Source organism: Triticum aestivum, chromosome 1D (genome assembly GCF_018294505.1).
Source record: "Triticum aestivum cultivar Chinese Spring chromosome 1D, IWGSC CS RefSeq v2.1, whole genome shotgun sequence".
Taxonomy (NCBI): domain Eukaryota; kingdom Viridiplantae; phylum Streptophyta; class Magnoliopsida; order Poales; family Poaceae; genus Triticum; species Triticum aestivum.
In genome coordinates this window covers 84,892,143-84,902,964 of record NC_057796.1, presented here as the reverse complement: position 1 = coordinate 84,902,964, position 10,822 = coordinate 84,892,143, and the positions used below count along the sequence as shown (strand labels likewise).

General features: G+C 44.4%; 1 pseudogene; it reads right to left on the bottom strand.

Annotated features, from left to right (window-relative positions):
- Nucleotides 1-1,229: 1,229 nt before the first annotated feature.
- Nucleotides 1,230-7,109, bottom strand: LOC123180482 (replication protein A 70 kDa DNA-binding subunit C-like; annotated as a pseudogene).
- Between the last annotated feature and the right edge of the window lie 3,713 nt (nucleotides 7,110-10,822).

Genomic DNA, 10,822 nt, shown 5'->3' with positions numbered 1-10,822 from the left:
GGGCACGCGGTCGCTAGCGATGAGTACAAGTACATTCGGCGTGGCCATGGCCGACAGGTCTTGGTCGCGTGGTTCAGGCCGCCGGCGACAAGGTTATCCGGCGCCGCCATTGATGAGAGCAGCACGCGCACTCTAGCTGGTGGGGTGAGAGTTACGTAGGTATCCCTGTACATGATTGGAATCGGGAATTGAAATCAGGAATGGGGAATTGAAATCAGGAATGGGTAATTGGGCAAAGTGGGATTACGTACTTTGAGATTGTCAATATCAAGTGTCATCCACCGAGGTGGGTCTCACGAGCTGGCGACCTGGTCTCATAGGATTTTTTTTCCCGCCCATCTTCATTTAATTAGTCGATCTAGCTAGCATTTTAGTTAATCTATACTATATCCAAGTGGATGAACTTGCTTTTTGGCGTATGATTGTGCAAAATTTTAATACCCTATGTATGTATGATATGATGCTATATTCCTATGTTGCTATGTTGATCTACATAGTGCTTACCACGTTATATGGCTTGTATGGATTTGAAGGAGGGATATGAGGAGGACTGCTTTGGACGTGGAAAAACAAGGGGTGACCGATCACCCGCAGATGTACATCAATCCGAGCTCAACAGCGCAACGGTCCAACCGCCGCCACGCGCCGTATCTGTAGTGGTAGCCTTTTTCGCCATCGAGCTCCTTGTTCCCCTCCATCACCTGCAGTTGGATGTCCTCCTCGGAGCAGTAGTAGCAGGCGGCGAGCGAGTAGACGAGCTCCGTCCTGGCAGGACTGCTGCGTGCCATGCTTCGACGCACCGTTGCGATGCTCGTGCCGTGCCAACATGGCGAGCTGGTCTGGTTCCTCCACGGGTTCGTCTTCAGCATGCTGTGAGTTCCACGAGAGGCAGAGGATCAGGATCTCGTCTTCGGCATGCTGTAGGTTCTTCCGTGGGTCCGTGGGAGGATTGGAGGATTGAGCGGCCACTACAACTGCAATGCCGTTGGACCATGGATCCGACTTGCAATGCACACTCCAGTGGCACGGTGACTCTCTCCGGCATGTGCCGATGATGCATCACCCAAATAACAACCGGTCCAACAGAAAATATGCAATGCTACAAAGAGGTCTAATAATCAGAACATTGAACTGACTTAGCCTACTTGTAAACGGTGGGCTGAGATCTGCACTGAATAGAGGCATATAACAAGCAAATCGCACCGCAAAATACCAGAAATGCAACGACATGCTACTTAACATACGTTGATTATATAAAGCTTAATAAAGCGCTAATACAAGGTCCATACATATGTACGTAGCAAGTGAACAACGATAGCAAGCCACAGAGCAGGTAGATTTAACATACTGTACAAAACACGCAACTAAGCCAAATCAAGATGCTACATGATGGGCAGAGTACTTCAGACATTACCAACATAGGCATCCTCCTGATGCGGCGCAGCACCGTTCCCACAAGCCCGCCGCTGGAGGGGCACTAGCCTGAGCTGGACAGTCCAGCAAGGTGCACAGGCTGATTATTTTTGAAGCCCACACCACCCGCGCCGCCGTTAGCACCTGCAAAAGAGTAGGGAGCTGGGCAGTCACTAGGACAGTGCCCAAACTGATTACATCTGAAGCAGAAACCAAGGCTGCCGTTGTCGTTTCCAGCTGAAGAGCCATGCGAGGCGGCCTACACCGGACAGTCTCTAGCCCAGTGCCCAGGCTGATTGCATTTGCAGCACAGCTGAGCTTTGGATGCAGAAGAGCCGTACGAGGTGGCCTGCCCTGGACAGTCTCTAGCCCAGTGCCCAAGCTGATTGCACTTGCAGCACAGGCGAGCATCGGATGCAGAAGAGCCATATGAACTCGGCGTGAAGCCCCAACCTGTTGCTGCTAGCTGGATATCCATGGCTGCAGGGCAGTTCTGCACGTTGTGCCCAGTGGAGCCACATGTACTGCAGGCATATCGTGCTGCTGATGGTGCTGCATTAGGCATCCCGCCAGATACCTTAGCTTGCCGTCCGGCATCTGAGTTGGTGAAACCAGCATTCACAGCAGTAGCAACACCATTCACACCAGGTGCTGAGCCTTGGCCATCCGCCCAAAGGCCATCGAATGCTCCAAGATCAAAAATACGACTCTTGTTTGATGTGTGGTCCAATCTTTCAGCCTTCATGATGCTGACTTCCACGCGCGGTTCATCACCGAAGGTTTCTTCCATGACTTTCAGCTTCAACAGAAATTGCTGATAACAGGCACCATGTATTATTTCTGCAAATCGTGCGTCATCTAGATCTACATTTTTAATCATGAAAAGCTCTTCCGCTGAGATGCCAATTATTTCCTGGCCAGCTTCTTGGAATGCAGTAGCATTGGTAGTCCCAGTGTGATCCTGGATCTTACACTGAAACAAGTGTCGGTACTCACAATTTTGAGAGCTCTGCTGGCATTTGGGACAATGCCACATCCCATCACCATTATTTGTTACCTTTCTGTTGCAGCGCTTACCATTAACCTCCCTTGTGCAAGCTGGATAAGAAAATTTCTCAGTTTTGATGTGTGAAATTGTAGCTTCAACAGTGACCCAATCTGGCTGATCTGATCGCCCCAAGTTCTCGTCCTTGATCTGCGCAACTGTTTTTCGCATATACATCTTGCCCACGCTTGAGATGTCCTGAGATAAAGAAGTGCAAACCGCTAATTTCCCTTCAGTTATGTACCACTGCATCAGCTTTTCTGCATCAGGCAAGTCTGGATTTATTTTTAACAAGCTTGAGCTGACTGTTCCCACAGTTTTGCCGTTGAATTCACAGATGCGGCCACCTTTCAAGGCAAGTATAGGATTAGAGCCAGAAATGCACATCGAGTGCAGCTGCTGACCTTCAGCATTACAGACACTCCCCCATAATGTTATTTCCACACTACAACCAGACATGTCCTTCAGTTGAAGGGTTCTTTTCTGGGTTTCTGTGCCATCCTTCCGCATTATTATAACAGAAGGGCTAACTGATGTAACAACCCCAAGCAAATCAACCATGAATCCACTTTCCATACTTACTATTTCACTGATATGTTGGAAATTATATTGCTGCCAAGGGATGTCGCTGTCGTCACTGGAACAAATTTCTATAGATGTTGAACTATCCAAAATCAGTTCATACGCATTGTTTAAATGGTTAAACAACTTCTGTGCTGGTTCCAACAATCCTCCAGATATGAAATACACATTTCCAACAACAAGTTGGTCAGAGAACTGGGCAACCATCGAACCAAAGCATGTTGCACGAATTTCTCCACCCTATGCATCAAGGAGATCAAAGGATAAGGCTCTCCCGTGGCAGTGATCAGTCTTTGCAGTGACCCTACCCTTGATTGTCCATTTACCTTGGTATGGGTTCAAGGAGCGATAGGGATGACAGAAGGAGTGCCATTGTTAGGAACAGATCCTCTATTCACACATACTGGAGGTGGCTGCTCACACGAAAACTCTGCAGGGCGAGGGCCAAAGCTCCAACCAGTGGGACGAACTGCAGGCATTTTCCCTTGATGAGAGTTCAGTGAAAGCTGCTGCATCTTGGCATTTATTGTGTTTTGCTTTAGCACTGAACCATGAAGTCCACTGAACGGCAGATTGTTCACAGCATTTTCGGCCCTTGCGGCAATAGAAGAGCGCAACAGAGTCTGATCAGGAGAAAATGCCATGTCATTAATACCTTGCTCAGCCCTTGACCCATGGATGCCTAGGCTACCAGAACAGGATCTGATATTTGGTTGGGCAGCATTGACCTGATAACTTGAAGGACTCCCGATCAGTGTGCAGTCAGTTTGCACCATTTCAAGTTGGATAACGATGATGACCCTGAAACGAAAACCCAATATACGTCAGAAATATTATAGAATTGTCAATGGACAATGCATATATAAGTAGCTCTACCAGAAGAGAAGTTTCAAGGAAAGGACTCCATTTACTGTTATGGGCTAAAAGTAACAATGTAACATACATCCTAGCAAGAAACCAGTAGGATTAGAAGACACTAAAGAGAAAGTTATTGTAGTAGGAAATGTTTAATACTCCCATTGTTCACAAATATAAGATGTTCTAACTTTCTTTCCGATTCGGATGTATATAGACTTATTTTAGTCTGTTTGTTCACTCATTTCAGTCTTTATGTAGTCCATATTGAAATATCCAAAACATCTTATACTTATGAACGTAGCAAAAAGAAGGATAATTTGGGTAAGTGGAGATTGCCAATAAGGGATCCTTATACTCTGCTAACATAAAATGGAAAAAAAAGAGAAGTCTCCTAAGCCCAAAGCCTCTCTTCCACAACAGGAAGAGCCCTGTCACCAGATTGTAGAGGCCGAGTGACATATCCCCGAGCTTCAAACCATTATCCTACCCAAAGTATCTTGTTGTGGATCAAGGTTAACATTTGGTATCAGATGGCTAGCAGCAGGGTTTACGATGCTTAGTTAGTGAGCGTCGTGACATGGCGGGCTTCATGACTTCGTCGCCTAGGGCTCTTCAAAGGCCATGAAGACCTGGAAGTCTGGAACCATTTCTAGTGTATTAGGAAATTTGAACAGGATTTGGTAAGAGTTTTGTCAACCGCTTCGGCTGTCACTTTGGGAATGCACTTTCTCCTTGGGAATGCCACTTTCTCCTGAGTGTGGCACAGTGGCACTTTATCCTGGCATGACCAGTGTGGGCCTGGGCAGGCTCTTGTACAAAAATGATCCATTCAGGTTCAGGCTCCTGGGGATGGACATCATTTGATCATCAGCAATAGACGCAGACTTCACTCCCCCTCAACAAGGTGGCTTCTAGAAATGGAACCCCAGATGCCAGCTGTCTAGCAAAAAGGGTTGTAATGTTATGGCCTAAAAGTATGGCACATCCAACGCAATTGTTATGTAACACACGTCCTAGTCAAAAACCAGCAGAATCAAAGAAGATACTAAAGAACTAAAGATAGAGTCAAAGCGATAGGAAAAGATATATGTTTAATTTTAAAAAAAGGAGAGATAAGAGTTTGTTAGGATAGTAGAGACACTATTTTTGGTGGTCAAGTCAAGTCTTCTCTCCCTACAGAAGGGACTCATGTACTCCACCAAAATCAAGCATGAAATAAACAGAACTTGTCTAAGCCTCAAAACTTCTCTTCCACGCCAGGGAGGAGCCTTGTCACAGGAGTGTTGTTATGCATGTGTAGATACATCATATTAATCTCAACAAATCAAAACAACATGTAATATTAGAGGTGTCACAATAACTAGACAAAGAAACTCATACAAATCCACTTGGTGACAACTAACAGACATTGGTAACAATCAAAAGGCAAGTTCCCACAAGAATGGGGAGAAAGAAATGAATCGGGAGGTTAGTTTGCTGACACAAGTTGGAGTGGTGGAGAGAATTATATTAAACAGCTATAGTGGTGGATACATAAGGTTTAAGAAGTCTATAGTCTATATTGTGGCAGATACATTTTGTTTAAGAAGTCTATAGCCTACATAATACGAATCAGATTGTGTATAAGGATGCAATATATTAGGGTTTAGGGATATATACATAATAGGAATCAGATTGGCATGGTCCCCAATAGGCACTTTAATTGCTTTTTATAGTCAATGCACTAGTACTCCCACCGTCCCAACATAAGTGTCTTAACTTTGTACTAAGTTCAGTACAATTTTGTACTAAAGTTGACACTTATTTTGGGACGGAGGGAGTAATATTGTAACAGCATATACATAGTTGATACTAGTACTATGGACATATTTATGATGAAAATTCTAGTATTCACATTGTCACATGAGCCATTCTCAAACCAAAAGGCAGGCGTGTCATTTATACTGGAAAAAAGTTCTCCAAAATAGTATAAAGCTAAACAATCACGATGGGTGGCACGGACATTAAACCACAGAAACAAAAGGTAAAACGTTCAGGCAGAAGCCTAAGATCAGGAAAACGGAAGTCCTATCTAGCCAATAAACTTGTGCCGTCAGGTGGCCTTGCATGCAGCAAAAACATATACTCCCTCCGTCCCATAATATAAGAGTGTTTTATATGACGAGACAGATGGAGTATCTGATAATGGAGGGTTTGTGTGCTCTAATGTACATCAAAATAATTGATTTGAACTCTAAATATAAATCTTTGTTTCCATACAAATAGACAAGGCTAGATCTCACGGCCACATCACAAATGCACAAGTCAGTCTTCTAGTTTTGGTAGTACCCGATAGCTATTTCCTTCCAAACTGGTAAGCAAGGTTGTGATATCTGATTCAAGTTGTACCAAATGAACCAGCTAGACTGGACACCTACCCATCGGCGCCATATGTTGACTACATAACTCCGTTGCAACTTACTATTAAAATGTAAAAAAGTTCAGTCATGTACACAGCAAAACCAACACTAGCAAATGCGCATTATTAGCAAGTAATACAAGGAATCAACTACAAGCCGGCGGAAAGCGTGCATGCACCAGCCACAAAAGTATAGCCATAGATCTCGCGGAATACTGCTTGCGCAGTTACCGCGTGGGGGAAATCGGCACAGGAAAACCGTGCAGAACCCTAGCATTTCCCCCCATTTAGCACGCATAAAGCACATTAAAACCCTAATCCATCTCGTGAGACAATCAGTGTAGATCGCCGGGGGTTGGGCGGGAGAGCGATTGGCCGTCACCTTCGGCTGCAGACGGAGTTGCAGACGTAGTCGAGGACGCGTATGACGGTGCCGTCGCAGAGCCGGCCGGTCCTGACGAGGCTGTCGAGGGAGGGGACGAGGATCCCCTCCTGGGAGTGCACGCCGTCGGAGAGCAGGAAGCGGTACCGGTCCGTGGGGCCCGCCGAGGCAGGGGCGCCCAACACCTGCAGCACCGGGCGCAGGCCTCGCTGGAACCGCGACATCGCCGCCACCGCGCCGTGGGTCAGGTCCACCTCCATAGCGCCTCCCCCCATGTCACCGCGGCGGTGGAGTGGGGCCCGAGAGAGGGCCTTGGCTTCTGGAAGAAGGTTGAGGGAGAGGAGCGAGAGGAGAGGAGAGGGTTCACGGGTGCGAATGTGAGAGAGCGAGGCTGTGGAGGGGTTTGGAACTGCGGAGGGGAGGATGGGGACGGGCTTGGGCGCAGTTATTGGTTGGGAGGGGGCGGTGGCTTACGAGGGAAGCCGCGGGTTGTGTCCCGAATTCCGAGGCTGGGTCGTGCCGCGGTGTCTGATTCTCACGGGATGCAAGGTCCAGCTGCAATGTGGTTCTTCGCAGTGTTACTCCCTTCCCAGTGTTTCAAGGTGTACCGGTGCTAAGACTAGCCACAGTTAAAGTAACATAGGTGATAACATCACACTTATCTAGGCAAAATAGATGATGTGGCATGTAATTAATGAAGAAAGAGTGGCATGTGGTAGCATAACTAGTTACTATAACATCACACATATCAAGAAAAGATGAGTCTACAACCTAATACATAAAGTGATGCATAACACAACACATATGTTACTACCCACTGTGGAGGTGGTAACATAGACTAGTAACATATGCATGTTACTACTCTAAGTTACTCCCCACTGTGACCAGTCTAAGGATGTCACATAGGTAAAAAAGTGATATGACGGAGCAATTAAAGAGAAGAGAGAGTATTAGGCCCCTCTCAATGCTTCATCTTGTACAGGTGCTAAGGCTGCCATGTAGGCAAAAAGTCTGATGTGGCAAGGTAATTAAGAGGAGAGAGATGAGTGTGGTGACCCAGGAATAAACAATGCCAAGCGCGAGAACCTAGACAAAACACTTAAATGAAAGAATACCACCAATGCATGAAGAACTTTAGTTGCGAAATCATTAAATGAAGGATGCTTAGCACCAACAAGTTAAGCACCTATGCATTGGAGGCTTTAGTTGCGAAAGTTTTTAATGTGCTTAGCACCTCATGTAAGCACCAATGCATTGGAAGTAGCCTTATGGTGACCCTAGGAGAAACGATGCTAAACGCGTGGTCCTATGCAAAATGACTATCAACTAATGCATGAAGGTGTTTTGGTGTTAAAATATTAAATAAGGAAAGTTTAGCTACAAAAGTTAAGCACCAATGCATTGGGAAGAGTAGTTGCTAAGCTTTTTAATGCATTTAGCACCTCACCTTAGCACCAATGCATTGGAAGAGGCTGCACGTTTCGTTTGGGTCCACGTAGACAAAAATCATGGCTCAATGCGCTGACTTACAGGACAAAAAATGGAGTCACGGAGAGTTCTACCCCTTAGGCGTATCTGATATAGTTGTACAAGCCATACTACGGGAATTGTCAGATTTAGCTCCGACACACGTCGGGGCCTTGACCACGAGTACAGAGGTCATCGCCTCCTCCCGATGGATTTGCTCCTTGCTACCAAATGCCGTGTCTGGATCAGGCGTTGGCGACGACAGAAGAATCCTCAAATTCCATCCCGTGGAGGCGTTGGTATGTGGTCCTGGGCACCACAAGCACGCCACAACACCACATATCTTAGCATCAATAAAGAAGACGGACGCCATCGTAGGCGCGGACACAACACCATAGTGCCAACCGGCAGAAACAAGGCCCCCGGACAAACCGGAGCCAGAAGAGGCGAACCTCATGGTGGCGCCCAATGGTCTAGGCGACGGCTGATGACGGCACGGCCACGTGGACGAACTGGGGCTGACCGAGGCAGCCCTACTGCTGAAGACTTGTGGGCCAGATGACGGTAGGGCGCGAAATAACCTTGAGGAAGAATCGCAGCTGGTGGATATGACCCTCCTTGTGGCCAGTGGCGTAGGCAGACTGGCTCCACGCCCAGGGTCAGCTTCAGTGCTATAGTAGCAAACAGTAACATTTCATCTAGAATTAACAAAACAACCTACTGCCACGCCCCGGGCCAAGGCCCTTGTTGCTCGGAGCCTGGCTACGCCACTGCTTGTGGCGGTCGGCGGACCATGCGGTCGCTCGTGGCGGCAGTGGCATCCCACAGTCGACCCACATCGCAGCCCAGGGTTGTCTTCTTGCAAGGCGAGGCGACGCTCACGACCGCGACGGCCGACCTCTGCCACGGCGGCGCCTGACGCTACAGAGAAGGAGGCAGGAGGCAGGAGGTAGGAGCACAACAACAGGAAATATGAGATCACTACGGTTGTAAAGGGGTGACACGGCGGTGGCCAATAATGCGTGCTCCCTCACTCTGCCACCTTCCCATTCGCTCGATCGTTCGACCTTTGACTTTTCTAAAAAAGTTAATGGGGTTTTTATTTATTTTTAAATGTTTATGAGTTTTAAAAATGTTCATGATTTTTTTAAAAAAATACTAAGTTTTTTGTCAATTAAAAAGAGCGGGAATTTAAAAATGGTTTGAAATAGATGTCCTGTATAAATGCTTCACCATACTATTACATATTCTCATTTAGATTTTTATCTATCTAGAAGTGGAGTAGAATAACCTCGTTGATGACTAATGATCATATGTCTGTAATGCAATATACGTCCCATAATAGGTACTATTCTTCTACCTTTCCCAGATAGTCGATGCCTATTCATAGCTACCACCTTCACACCAAAGAAGAGTTTGACTCAATGCTTTATTTCAAGTTCAAGCATTTGAAAATATTCATGGTTTTGGAAAAAGTATGTGGATTCAAAAAAATGTTCACAAATTTAAGAAAAAATTCACGGGATTGAAAAAGTCTATCGGTTTTAAAAAAGTTGGCATATCTTAATATAGGAAAAGTTTGCTCATTTGACAATTGAACATGAAGAGTTCACAAATTTGAAAATGTTCCCATATTTGAAAAATGATCACAAAATGAAAAACTAGATTTTTTTTCAGAAAGGATGAAAAACAAAAAGGTTTTTAAAATAATAATAATAAATATATAAAAACCAAACAAACTGGTAGAAAACCCCAACTGAAAAACGTAGAAACCAGCTGAATGTAAGCTTTTTTTAGTAACAGCTGAATGTAAGCTTCTAAAGTAGCTCCCCACAAAAGAAAAGAACTAAGCTTCTAGAAGCTCCCAAAACCTAAACTAGCAGAAGATTATATGGGCAGGCCCAATAGGGGATACGACCATTTAAAATTCATGAATATTTCTTTAAATCATGAACATTTTTAGAATTCATGAACAATTTATATAAATGCGCGAATATTTTTCAAAATTGTGAACATAGTCTTTGAAACAAATAAGCATTGTATGAATTGGTGAACAATTTTTAAAATTTGGGAACAATTCCTTATATTCCTAATCATTATTTTTGTTTTGTTGAACATTTTTTTTCAATGCATGAACCATTTTTGAAAAGATGATTTTTCGAAATTTGGAAAGAATTTTTGAAATTTGCAAACATTTTCTAACAATTCATGAGCATTTGTTTCAAATTAATAGACTTTTTTATTTCAAACAATTTTTTGCAAAATCTTGAGCATTTTTAAGGGTATGCAAACATGTTTGAAAAATCACAAACATTTTATGATTTTTTGAACATTTTTTAGAATAATGAACATTTTTTAGAATAATGAACATTTTATTGAATTCATATGCATTTTAGGATTTAATGATTTTGTTTTTCAAAATGCACATTCTTATATAATACCTAGTCATTTTAAATAAAAAAGGAAAAATACAATAAGAGCGAATTTAAAGAACAGGGGGCGGCACATGGGAAGGCCCAAAAGGGAGCGCGCGTACCTTCCCGTACGCGAAGTCCTTTATATAGGAATGGCGCATTGTTGTTTAGTCTTGTTTTTTCTTTTTCTTCTTTTCTGTTTTTTTCCCATTTTTTACTTTTAAATTTCAAGAATATTTTTCGAACTTTGTGAAAAATTTCAA